Source organism: Hipposideros armiger, unplaced genomic scaffold (genome assembly GCF_001890085.2).
Source record: "Hipposideros armiger isolate ML-2016 unplaced genomic scaffold, ASM189008v1 scaffold_814, whole genome shotgun sequence".
In the NCBI taxonomy this organism is placed as follows: Eukaryota; Metazoa; Chordata; class Mammalia; order Chiroptera; family Hipposideridae; genus Hipposideros; species Hipposideros armiger.
In genome coordinates, this window is record NW_017732164.1 from 234020 (window position 1) to 248002 (window position 13983).

Sequence of the window (13983 nt, forward strand, 5' to 3'; positions counted from 1 at the left end):
TTGTGTATGTTTGTGTAGTTTGCATATGATTTCTTCTAAACCATTAACTGTTGGGTTTTTTGTTTGTTTGTTTGTGGTGTGTGTGTGGGGGGGAGGGGCGTGAATAGGTTTCCTCTGCCTCGTTTAACCCTTTAATAGTGAAGAAATTATAGTTGACATACAACTATAATTTAATATATAATATATATATATATATAATATATATATATATATTATATATATATATATATGGTCACGGGATATGGAGTATAGTATAGGGCAGGGGTGGGCAAACTGCGGCTCATGAGCCACATGCGGCTCTTTGGGTACATTTCTTCTCAAAAGTTTGCCGACCCCTGGACAAGCCAATCCTGCCCCTCACAACAATTTAAAAATTATTCAAGAGCCATGAATATATTTTTACATAATTACCATTATGTAACTAATATCTTTTAAAATTTTTATAAATGAAACTATGATAGTTTTATTTTGATTTTCAATTTTACTTCAGAGCCACATATATGTACCCAAAGAGCCACATGTGGCTTACCAGCCACAGTTTGCTGACCCCTGGCGGTTCCTCTGTCTCAAAAGTTTGCCGACCGTTGGTATAGGGAGTTGAGTCAGTGGAATTGTAATAGATATGTACGACGTCAGAGGGGCAATAGATTGGGGAGGGGGGTTACCACTTTGTGAGATGTGAAATGTCTATTATTGTTTTGTACACCTGAAATTACTAATAATAAAAAAAATAGTAAAGAAAATAATTACTCCAGCTCTCTTTGAAAGAGCTGCTATTTGAAAATGGGAAACACGTCTATCGTGGCCATCTTATTTATTTATTTTTACTTTGGGGATTAAGCCATTAAATGGCTTGGCACGAACTTTTTTTTACAGTGCCCTAAAAGGGAATTTTACAAATCACAAGGCAGAGGTGACCACGCTATGGCAGCCTGCCACTAACAGCTGTAGTGTGTGCTCCAGAAGGCAAGAGAGCTGCCGAACTCCGGGCCATTGTTCTGGGCCTTTGAATAGTGAAGGTAGTGCTAACACAGCAGTTTAAATGACTGGACCAAATTTAAAACATAAAAATGTGTGTGTGTGTGTGAGCATGAGCATGCCTGTTTTCTTCTTAAGAATAAAGGGGGTTCAAAAAAAGAGAGAAAGCTTTAATACACTTAAACATTCTACTTTATGTACCAAATATCCAAGTGTCAAACCCATGCTTCCATGTTACATACGTGCTGGTACTTATGTGAGTAAACTGAGAACTTTTGAAGCTATATTTATGTTTTTTCAAACATCTAAAATTTTCAAAGTCCTATACGAAAAGAACGTCTGTAAGCTCAACAGAATGGTGTAATTACAGTTGAACTACTGGCAAGTATTACTATGAACAAAGACATAGCCAATGTCATATGAGCCTCAAGGCCCTGCTCTTTGTGATAACTTTGGGGGCTGTGGGAACAGTACTTTTTTCTCTGATTCCAGAACATTCCTTGAGGTTCATTTGCTAAAGATGCCATGAAATGGGAAGGGAGAAGAGATGGCTTGGTACTGTTACAAGGAGATTTTAGACTTGAAAGAAATCTGCTTTCAGTTTCTGAATGCCATTGTATTATCCACCATCATTCATGAATATGGGGTTGAAAACCCACATTTGGTGACTCTTTTTGTGAAAATACCTTTGGGGAAAGAGAGGCAGAGCCTGGTCAAGGTGGCTATTCTAGAACCCTCCCTAACATCCTGTTTGGAAATGCGAATACTGATTTAAGGATACTGTCATTTTCTTTTTTATTAATTCACTTGCTTGATATGGTAAAACTTCTATGTTTTGTTCAGTAGACAGAGAACATCTATATTATATTGACTCTTACACAGTTATATGAAGGAAGGAATGATCTAATTATCTAAATTTAAAAAAAATTTTCTAACTTAAGATTCTTCCCACTTCCTCAACTGATCTAAATAATAGATGGACAAACTGTAATGACGCTTTTGTTTATCCGAGGTTCATAAGAGTCTCTCTTGCAAAAATCCAATTTTCATCCAAGTAAATAATAAAGCTGAATGTACAATAAATCGTATTAGGACTCTTACAATTTGGGTAAAAATAACTTTTTAATATGTGAAAATTATAAGAAGTAAAACAATTTTAGATTAAATTTCTCAGGGAAAAATTGAAACATCAGAAGCTTTATGATAATCATCATGCTGTGTTAAATGGAGTAAAATCCAATTTCCTTGCAAGAAACTGTATGCTTTAATTCGGTCTAACTTTGAGCTTGCAAATGGTGTTTAACCACCTGGAATATGAATTGAGGGAAGATTCTTCAAATTTAAAACAACTCAGTGAAATAATAGTCTTTTTGATTTATATTGAGTTCGGCAGTTGCCTCTGGTAACCCGTTTCCTTCACACCTCTGGCCTGAAGCATTGGAGATGACTGTGGTCTGAGCAGCTGTCGTTTCCCATCACCGGGAGCCTCCTCTTCGCCTGAGTTAAGAATCAAGCTCTCCCTGTGCAGAGTTAGCACGTGGCCACTTATGAGATGGATTGTGGACCTTGGAGGGCTGTGGGTAGGGAGAAAAGGACAGTGCGGTGGGTCAAAGAGGTGACCAGCATACCCAGTGGTCACTGTCTTCCTTGGGCATAAACTGAGGCAGCTCTTCCAAGGGCTGAGGCTGTGCCCAATGTTCCTGAAAATTCTGTGTATGATTATTCAGCCTGACTTAGGGAGAGGAGGCGAGGAGACCGACATGAAACAGGAGAGGAAAGTATTCTCTTTTGTTTGATGAATATATTTTGGAACAGAATACATAGGAATTCAAATCATTTTCTGCTGATAAACATTCTAGTGGGGAAGGGATACAATGTGTTTACTGTCCCTTCAGAATACCGTAGACTCGCTAGGCCCGAGGTGGTTGAGTGGTTGAGCCTGTGTCTCTGGAAAAAATGAGCCAATCCAATGGCCTCAGGGCTGTGGCAATCAGGAGCGACTCACTCTCCTGGGCCAGGCTGCAGAGGACTCACCCCTGGCAGCGTTTGAAGGAACTCCTTACCACACAGCAGCCTCTCTTGTGCCTGGAGCCTGGGTTCCCGAGAAGTGCTAGTAGGTCATGTTGGAAGCTGCCCCATCGCTCTGGTGGCAGGCCTGGAACTGTGTTCCTGCTATGACGCGGGGCCACTGGGTGATGGGCGGTGTTTATCTCCTGCTTGATGCCTGCACACATGTTTGTTAGTCTTCCCTTTTCTTTAAATTCATGGCTCTCTTGTTTAGCTGAACCTTGCAAGCAAGCACAGAGGACTGGGACAGGGTGTATGTCTCCGTCCCCTAGACTGTGTGGCTATGACAACTATCGGAGCCAGCCGATATCTCGAACAGTCCTGAGTGGGGGTGTTAGGATTGAAAAAAGAGACAGAGAGAGAGTTACCGGGAGGACTCCAGTAAATACTGAAGCCCCGAGTTTATTTTACATAGCATATTAAAGGGAGGCATTACGTGCGTGCAAAGCATTAGATCATACAATTACACATAATTAACAATATCACCCTCTGTCCCTGTTCTGTCCCTGTTAGATAAGCCAAACCTCCTGTTAGCTAAGCAGTTATACTAAGTATACTTTCTCAAGGCTGTAACTGCGCTTGGTTCCTTGTTCTCAAGAACTTGCTGTTCTTACCAGACTATCAGAATCTGCACAGGCATTTGCTTAGGCTGCAGAAAGTATCTAGTAACAAGCAGCTCTCAAGGCTGCAACAAGTAGCAGGCAGCTCTCAGCAGCTCTCATGGCTCCCAACAGAAAACAAATGCTCACCACTCGAAATTCTGGAGGCTGGAGGTCTGAGGTCAGGATGCTGCCTGGTCAGGTCCTGGGGAGGCCCTCTTCCTGGTGTAGGGACAGCCACTTCCTCTCTCTGTCCGAAAGAGAGAGGGAGAGAGAGAGAGAGAGAGAGAGAGAGAGAGAGAGAGAGAGAGAGAGAGAGAGAGAAAGAGATGTCCTGTCTGTTTCTCTTCTTACAAGGGCACTAACTTCATCTTGGAGGCCCCACCCACATGACCTCAATTTACCCTAATTACACCTCAAAGGCCCTGCCTCCAAATACCATCCCATTGGGGTTAAAGCTTCAACACATGACTTTGGGGAGCAGGGATAAGAGTCATTCCATAGCATGACACACGAACAAGTCAACCCACTTCATTAACATGCCCTACAAAATACACCTAATACCTACACAAACCACTGGGAAGCCTAACCCAGGATGTTGGTATAAAAAAGGGGTTTATATTTTGCTCCCATGCAGGGTTTTTATTTATATTTCACATAAATCATGAAGCTATTAGATGTAATGTGAAATATGCATTCTATGTAAATTGTTATATTTTATACACAAATGAGTCAAGTTATTTCAATTGACAATATGATTTTCCCTCTTTAAATATTTATGAACCAAGGATTTGTAATTTAGAGAAACACCTGTGGACCCCAGAGCTTTACACAGGAATATTCTATATCTTTCTTTCCTTTTAGTCTAAGATTAAAAAATAAGGAACATGATTCTATCCTTATGTCAAAAGGAAACTAAGGATTATTTAGCACCAGCTACTTCTAATTGTGTTCTGTTGCATTCCGTCCAGTCCTGTGACATTTAGTTGATGGGATAATGCACTGAGAAAGCTTATAATGTGAAAAACAAACACAGGCCCTGTGGATCCCACAGGAACTAGTGCCATGTTCCCCTGAGGAAGGTCCCCAGCCTCAAGACCATTGCACAGGGGGCAGGGGTGTGGCTTTGCAACCACACATCCCAGGGCCCCAATCCCAGACCTGCCATGTCCTTGCTGTGTGACTTTTGAACGTGTATTTGGCTTCTCTGGGCCTCAGTTTTCTCATTTGTGAAGTGAAATGACACCTTCTTCCAGGGGGCCTGTGAGGATTAGATGTGTAGGCGCGTTTACAGCTTAGCTCCAGCCTCCTCCACTGAGCAGGCTGTGTGTGTTTCCATCCTCCCTTCCTCGAGTGTTTGCACTGGGAGGAGGGTTTGCGTCTTTGGCTGCAGCCCCGCCTTCCTGCCACGGAGCCACTGGGTCGTGCTGCGGGGACAACGTGCTCTGAAGCAACCCTCCTTCAGGTCCTAAGGGGCTGTCTCTTGTAGAGGATTTTTCCCGTGGTCCATCGCGGAGTCTCTCCTTCGAGGCTTTTCAGCTTCTCTTAGTGATGAATAAGAATTCTGACCCATGAACAGTGGACCGTCCTTGTGAGTACTGTACCCATGACAAAGCAAAGTGGCCCTTTGCAAAGAGTGCTTGCATCATTCATGCTGGTTTCCAGGACCCTGAGAGGACCACAGACTCCAGCTGGTGGAATGGGCAGGAACCCGGGCTCCCAATCCCACCAAGAAACACCAAGGTGACCAGGCAGTGTGGGGTCATCAGGGAGATGGTGATGGGTCCTGCTGTGCTCTGGCGCGCTCTCCAAACAGCCACATCCCAGCTGTTTGCCTGGCTGCCAGGCCAGGGAGCACGTCCTGGTCCCGTCCCCTCTCCTGGTTCAGTAGCAGGGAAAGCTGCCTCTGCAGCCCCTACTGGAAGCTGGGAGCTCTAGACATTCTCCAGGTTACCCTGTTTTACCTTAGAAGGTTAAAAAGTTTAAAAATTCTAATTTAAACTGCTTTCACATTTGTTGAAAGAAACATCCCCCCGATCTTCACAAAACCGAAGTTCCGGAAGCCAGTCTAGTGACTGTCCCCACCCCTGAAGAGGACATGAGGCCTGCCTTTGGGACACCCTGCGTGCAGCCCAGCAAACCTGCACACTGTCTCCGATGACAAGGGCTGGTTGTGGGTCATCGTTCTGTCACTCTGGCATTTGTGCCACAGGACTCAGTGTATTTAGGAGATTATGTGCTTATCCTTATAAATCACAGTTCAATTTAGACGTGTCCCTGCAAACTGGCCTATCAGAAGCTGACGAGCGGGAGGGAATTGTGTCTTCTGGGGGCTGGGTTTAGAAAAGCAAAAAAAACAATTTCTCTTTGTTATGTGGACATAGTAATGAATTGTATGTGGCAAAAGAACATGATGGAGAGGAGATATTTGTCGTTCTGTGTTAAGTTGGTGTTAAGATCGGAAGTCAAGGAGAGAACAGGCAGCTTGGGTCTTACTCTATCGTACTTGATATTTTGGTATTTGATCCCCTTGAAAAATAATTTTTATAAGCAATTCTGACATTGCACAATCTCTAATGCATTTCTACTGAAGTAAGAACTCCCGTGGGATTAGGCAGAAACACCATGGCAGTCGCAGCCCTCCCCTGCCCCCCACCTCCCCTCACGACCCCTCTGCGTATTGTTTTGTGACATTTTCCTCATGTCCTTCACTCCTGGTCCACATTTGTACTGAACCACTTTTCAGCTTCGCTTGGGCCATAAAGACATATCCTAGATTGGGGATGGGACCCAGGCATGTCAGGCACGCAACTAAGTCTGCCCCAACTCAGGAAAATAAGACGTGTTATAAAACCCAGGCCCAAGCAGACACTGTGCTGTGGTCCTCCCGGGTGGCGCTGGGAATGACAGATCACAGCCCCCTGAGCTTGTGGAAAACCCACAGCGGCCCTGAACAACTGTGCGCTTATCCACCAACAGCGCATGCGTGGCCTCATCCCCAGCACAGTGAACTGACCCTCGCCCGGCGGGGGGGGGGGGATGAGATGATAAAACCAAGACACAGCTGTATTTAACCTGCAGGTGCTACTGCTGGGATATTTTTCTCTGTGAAAGCTATAAAAACAAGTCTTGAAGACATGTGTAATTATGTTTTCTTTAGCTTTGCTTTTCTATCACCCACAGTTCACGTTGGCACAGCACTTTATAGACCATCTTTCAAGTTTCACCACTCTGTAAGGTTGATACTATAGATTGTAAGACAAACGATGGGGAAAGAAAAGTGCGGAAGCAAAAAGTTCCTTGATGCAAATCGCTTAGCGGGTCTGCACGGAAATATCCTAAAGCCAGAACTTGGTTATTACTTTCTGGTGGGAAACGGTTTAGAATTTCCACTCTGTGCCACAGAGTCCTCTGTGCATACCTGTTGTGCTTGATTGTCTGTCAGGTTAGTGGGTCTCAAGAGCCCAAGGTCTGCTGTAGCCACTTTGTTGTGGAGAACCCAAACAAAGAGACAGGACACCAAGGCATGGGAAGCAACCTTTACTAATGCCGGCACTGGCTCAGCAGATTCACATCCAGAGGCTGAGCCCCAATTCAGGCGGGATTCGGGGCTATATACCCTGAAGGTTTTAGGTTGGCAGTTAAGATTTATTATTAGACCATGTGGTCATTATGCCAGCTCCTGACTGGCTTCTGGGTGAGGTAGGAATTTGGAGATATTAAACACGGAGATCTTGCTGACTACATAGTCCAGGAATGTCTTTGTCTGAAGCCAGTACAAAATCCTTAGTGACCACATGGTCTGGGAAGGCCTTTGTCTACGGCCCACTGCCACATTCCCCCCTTTGATGCTCAAACCCATAGGTGGGTTAGAGAGCATCATGTCTTTCAACAGGCTGCTGGCCTAGGGGTTTTATTCTAATAGCACTGGGCTGGCATATATGTGTAGGAGACAAAGGCTACCTGAGATGTTGTTCCCAGCCAAAAGGACTGGAAGCATGATTTAGGGTATGAAGTAGTGATACCATTTCTGACTGGGAAGAAAAGGGTGAGTGAGGGTAAGGATTAGAGTCCTTGGGATAAGTATCTTGCAAGGAAGAATTCCTCAAACTTCAGCCACATGTAGATTGGTCAGCTTCCGGTGTGACCAAAACGGGGCTGGTGATCTCCTCCTAAGGACCGGTAACATCTCTGGCCATTTTCCTCTGGAGAGTGATCTTGAGGGGCTCGGAGGGGTCAGATGTGCAGTGCCAGCTAGCAGCCGCAGGTTTCAATCTGCTGTGGTGTATCCATGGAGTGATCTCTGCAACCTTAACTGCCGTGGGAGTAGACAAAATGACAGTAAAGGGGCCCCTCCACAGGGGTTTTAAGGGCTGGAGGTTCCATTCCTTAACCCAAACTGAATCCCCAGGCTTAAAGGGATGAACTTCAGTTGTGAAACTAATAGGGAGCCTCTCCTGTACCCATTGGTTGAGGTTCTGTAAGGTAGAGTCTAACGCTTCAAGCTGTTGTCTTAAGGTTAGGTCTCCTGTTTCTTTAAGGTCCCCTCAAAGGCCTCTAATAAGTGGAGGTGGCCTTCCATATATGACCTCATAAGGGGAAAGGCCCGTCTTCTTGGTAGGAGCTGAGCGTATCCTCAGGAGCACTATTGAAGGGGCCTTGTCCCAATGGAGGTGTGTCTCTTGGCACAGTTTCTTCAGGTGGGACTTGAGGGTCCGATTCATGCGTTCTACTTGTCCTGCGCTCTGTGGGCGGTAGGCGGTATGTAGCTTCCAAGTGATGCAGAGGAGCTTGGCTAGGAGCTGGATTACTTCTGCTATAAAGGTGGGACCGTTGTCAGAGCCTATTGAGAGTGGCAGCCCAAAGCGAGGGATTATTCCCTGTAGCAATAGCCGGGCAACTTCCCGTGCCTTTTCTGTCCTGGTGGGGAAAGCTTCCACCCATCCTGAGTAGGTGCATACAAATAATAAGAGATATCTAAGACCCCTGGAGCATGGCATCTCAGTGAAATCTATTGTGAGGTCTTCAAATGGGGCACCGCCAGCATGTTGGACTCCTGGGGGTAGAACCGGTCCTTGACGTGGGTTGTTGTGAGCACAAACAAGGCATTGTTCACAGACTACTCGTGAGATACTGGAGAGTCGGGGAATGTAGAAGTACCTATTGAGGGTCGATTCTAGGGCATTTCAACCAAAGTAGGTCCTTTGGTGAAACTGTGTTTGACAAAAGCCGGGGCTAGAGTTTCTGGTATGACAACGCGGCCATCTTGAAATTTCCACCATCCATTACGGAGACAGCTTCCTCCTTCAGTCTTGAGCCAGGCCTCTTCTTTCTGGGAATATTTGGGATCCCATTCAGCTAAAGGGCTGGGAAAGAGGGACGCTGGTAACGTTAAAGGTTCGAGGGTTTCTTCGGTTGCAGCTAACTTGGCTGCTTGGTCCACCTTGTGATTTCCCCGGGCTGCGATGGTGTCGCCCTTTTAGTGGCCCCTGCAGTGTATGACTGCCACCCTTTTGGGTGCCCATACTGCTTCTAGGAGATCTAGAATCTCTCGTCTATATTTAATTTTCTTCCCTCCTGAATTGATTAATTTATTTTCTTTATATAAAGCCCCGTGAACATGGAGGGTAGTGAAGGCATACTCAGAGTCGGTGTAAATATTGGCTCTTACCCCAGCTGCCAGCTGAACACCCGAGTCAGGGCGATGAGCTCCGCCTTTTGTGCCGAGGTCCCCTGTGGGAGGGGTTTCGCTTCAGTGATGGTGCGTAGAGTTACTACAGCATATCCAGCCAACCGTCTGTTTCCCTGGACGTAGTTGCTACCATCAGTGTAGTATTCTACATCGGGGTCCGTAAGAGGTTGGTCAGTCAGGTCTGGCCTACTGGACAACACTTCGTCCATGACTTCAATGCAGTCGTGGTCTGGGGCCCAGGCCCTACAGGCAGTAAAGTGACTGGGTTCAAGGTCCGTACCACCTCAAGGTGGACTCGTGGGTTTTTACATAATAGTCCTTGGTACTTGGCAATCTTGTCGTTGGTAAGCCAATAATGTCCCTTATGATCCAACAGGGCTCGAACTGAGTGTGGAGCCCGGACAGTTAATTCCTGACCTAGGGTCAGCTTGTCAGCTTCAGACATGAGCAGAACCGTTGCTGCAAGTGCCCTCAGGCAAGGTGGCCATCCTAATGCCACTGAGTCAAGTTGTTTTGAGAGGTAGGCAACTGGCCAGTGCCAATCCCCTAGTAGTTGGGTAAGGACTCCTACTGCCGTTCCCGTGTGTTCATGTATGTAGAGGAAGAAAGACTTGGTGATGTCCGGGAGTCCTAGGCCAGAGGCATGAATGAGAGCCCGTTTAAGCTCATTAAAAGCTTTCTGTTGAGGAGACTCCCATAGAAAAGGTTCACATTCACCCCCCTTTGTGGCTTCATAAAGGGGTTTGGCTATAGTAGAGAAGTTAGAGATCCAGATCTTACAGAAGCCTGCCGCCCCGAAGAATTCGCGAACCTGTCTCCGAGTAGTGGGGACAGGGGTGGTACATACCGCCTGCTTCCTTTCTGGGCCGAGCTGGCGCTGTCCTTGTGACCCAGGTACAGTGGACGGCGAACATCATCAATAGCATCCGCATTAACATGGTGACAATACTTTTTATATTAGGACCTAATCCCTCTTTAGTTTTTTTCCCTCTTTAGTTACATGTTTTTTTTACTTTACCTATTTTATTATACAAATTTTCTGGGTGTTTTTTTTGTTTCATTCTCATCACTGCTGTCCTCCACAGGTGGATTTTCCCTTTTTATGTCATTCCCCAAATAGTGCTCAAAAACATTTGAAAGGCTATAGCAGACAGCGTACAGACGACTAGAGTCAGAGTCAACATCAGCCGCATCCTCATTCCCGCAAAGTACACAGTACTGATTGCATACAGAGCATCAAATACTCTTTTGTCATTGATATTTTTTTTTAAATATTTTTATTGGGGAATTGGGGGGATGGGTACAGTGCTGGGGAATTGGGGGAAGGGGAACAGACAAGTTGCCATCATTCTGTTCCTCAATCCAGCCGTGGAGGACGTTGCTTCACTGGCCCAAGTTGGCACCATCACTGCACTCTTCCCGGGTGAGATCAGTTGCCGGCTTCTGGCCGGCCGCTCACTGCGGCTGCTGGCCGCTCACGCTGGCTGCTGGCNCTCTGTCAGGGATCAGGGATGAGACAGGCACACAAGATGCAAGTTCAAGATGAAGGAACAGAGGGCTACAGCTCGCTCAGGCAAGTAGCAGCCACTCTGCTGTCCACATCAGTTTTATTGTGCTGTGTACAAGGGAATGCGTGGTCAAAGCTACAAGGCCAATATAATAACAATTTTTTTAAAAGACAGCTGTAGACAGTTGTGTTCTTATCTAAGCTCCAAGAATAGCCAATCTTGATCTTTCTAACCCATAAGGAAAGGAAGTTCATGTTCCAAGACGCTCAGGACTGTTTGCAGTCTTGAGCTAGACATGTCCCGTTTGCAGGACACATCCTCATCTTGGCAAGCCATCAACCTCCATGTCCTCAGCTATCCTCTACAGGCAACAACATGGAAGATGTGAAATGGTACTGTGAAGTGGCAGAGAGCTGGATGAGAATTAATTTGCCATTTCCTTTCCTAATCTGTGATAATGAGGAAAACAAACACAGAGTAAGGTCCCAACTGTCAGGTGTGACACATAATTGAACTAAATCATAATTTTTAGTGGTACATATGTCCCCCTCTTCTTTCTTGTTTGCAAATGAATTGGGGATTTTTGAAATTTTTAATCATCACTTAAATAGTGTGTTTCGCATGATGGGACCAAGTAAAATTACCTAGATTTAGGTGTTCAACAAATATGGTTTTAATGCATGTAAAGTTTTGAGGAACAGCCAGCATCACTGCTGTACTGTACTAACATTCAGAGGACTTCAAATGCTTCCATATTTGTCATGATTTTTAGTACCCCAATAGTCAAACAAACATAAACTGAAATTCTGAATTTAGAAGAATATTTATTAAATATTTGTGCTTTCAACAAAAAAAGCATATGCTCTTTAGAAATAAAAATACTTTATAAGGTTTAAGGCCATCTTTGCATTTCTATAGCCTTGTATATCTAAACATTTTTATATTTTTAAATGAAAAGTTGTGCTTGAATTTAATAGGCTAATTTTAAATATTTATTCTCCTAATACTGAACTTAGAGCATTTNTGAGCTGTTGTTCAGCATCTTAGCTGTAGAGGGCAGTGTCACTGGCCCTCATATGTGGGATCCGAACCGGGGCCCTCTGGCATCCCAAGCCAGCTCTCAACCATCGCGCCACTCGGCCGGCCCTGTCGTTGATATTTTTAATGCAGAACCATAGGCCTGCTGGGAAGGTACACACAAGAATATGTAGATCAAAGAAGAAAGACACCTAAGTCGTAGGCTGATGCTCAGATACTGAGGCAATAATTGGAATGTGTATTTTTGCATAGCTAGTATCCCACAATGAGTAAAACCTGCCACTCCATGGTGCAATGTAAACTGTGTAAGTCAAATAGATGACATTAAGAAACACAGCACCTGCAGCTACTGATACACCCAAAAAGAAAAGGGTCTGGAATCCCACAAAGGGTATCTGTATGGATGATATTAAACCCACAATGTAGAAAGTGCTATACGTTATGTAGACTCTTTTGCCGTATCTCTGCATCAGTAATAACACAAATACATTCAGTGGAATAAGGTTAATAAACACATAACCACCCCAAGCAGCGACCATATAGAAATACGATAAGCAACAGCACACTGTCCAAAAAAACTGACCCAATTTTTACAGATTTTACCCACAAGTAGTATGTGAACTGAAGTGCAAAAATTGCAATGCCTTCATTATCAAAGGATCCAGCTACTGACCGAGAAATGTAACCTGGTGCAATAGCAATAAAACAAGCAGCTAAAAGTCCTGCTCCTGGTTCCAAAGTTCTCTGGTAAGCAAGAAAGTAGATATAGATGTAAGGCTGCTAAAAGTTGGTGCGAGGAACACACAAACATCTCTTATGTGAACTGTTACGTTCAATGTGTTTAAAATCCAATGGATAAGGCCAGCTGTTATCGTCAAACCTAGGTAAACAGTACCATCTACTACTCTTTCTAGTGGATACCATGCTCTTTCATCAAACCAATTTAAAAATTCATAGAACCCATGAGACGCAAGATGATGTGTTGATCTATGGTTAAACCACGGGTCGAACTGTAAATGATGCTTTCGAAGCGAATGACGGTGAAGAGGCGCGCGCTGAAGCCGGCCAGCCAGGCCAGGAACAGGATGGTGAAGGGGCGCAGCGACTGCCAACCCGCCGGCTGTGACAGCCCCCCCCCCCGACAGCCCCGCGGGCCCGGTTTCAGGCGCCACCCCGTTCGCTGCCTTGTGCGCGCACTGGGCCCCGGGCCCATGGCAGCCGCGCCGGCTGTTCCCCAGGGCCATGAGGCCGCTCCACGGGGACGAGTTAACTTGTGCTTGCTCTCTGGGCCGAGGGCTCCGCCATGTTGTGCCCCGGCGGGGGGTCTTGCTCGCCGCTGCCGCCGCCACCACCTGGAGCGAGGGGTGTTGGGCGGGGACCCGGAGAAGGAGGAGGCAGTGCCAGTGAGGGTGGGGCCGAAGGCAGGGCTGGTGTCTCCTCCGCGCCCCCAAGGCGTGGATAAACCGGAGAATAAGGAGGCGGAGGCGAGACCTCCCCTGGCCTGAAGACAGGACAGGCTTTTGTCCTTCTGGTTTTTTTTCAAGCGACTTCTGTGAGGGGATCACAGCTGGTGCCAAAAGAACTCCGCTCCAGCCCCCCAAACAAGGGGGCACATGCAAATAGCCTCCCACGAGTTAACGTAAGGGAACTGATCGGGGTGACCGGGGCAGCCGGCAACAACGAGATAAACCTTTCCAATGAGCTCTCTGTCCAAGCCTCCCTCGGCTGGCCACCTGACACCGAGCGGCGAACGACAGCCAATCAACCCCACAGAAGGCACGGAGCTCCCGGGGGGCCACCTCAATGCCACAATCCCCCCAAAATCTCCCAACATATATCCCAACAGAGCCCGAGCACTCCGCCGCCCACCCACCACAACCACCCAAAATCGGGGCGACACACACCCAGAAACTCGCCCCGCCGTCTCCGCCGTCTCCGGCTACTCCCCTCGCGGAGACCCTCAGACGCCTCCCAGCGTAGGTGGGTCAACCGGAATCCTCGACAGGGATCCCCAAACTGCACGAGACAACCCAGTGACATTACCATAAGCCATATGAGGTGCGCCACGGAACCGCGGATAGGGACTCCACACTTGCTTCGC

General features: G+C 46.2%; 1 protein-coding gene and 1 pseudogene across 1 annotated transcript in view; one reads left to right on the forward strand and one right to left on the reverse strand.

The window, feature by feature from the left end:
- Positions 1 to 13983, forward strand: part of GABRG3 (gamma-aminobutyric acid type A receptor subunit gamma3) — a 284504-nt gene that overhangs the window by 137099 nt on the left and 133422 nt on the right. The gene's annotated exons all lie outside the window — the stretch shown is intronic.
- LOC109374351 (dolichyl-diphosphooligosaccharide--protein glycosyltransferase subunit STT3B-like) overlaps positions 9312 to 13983 on the reverse strand; it is a 26259-nt pseudogene continuing 21587 nt past the window's right edge.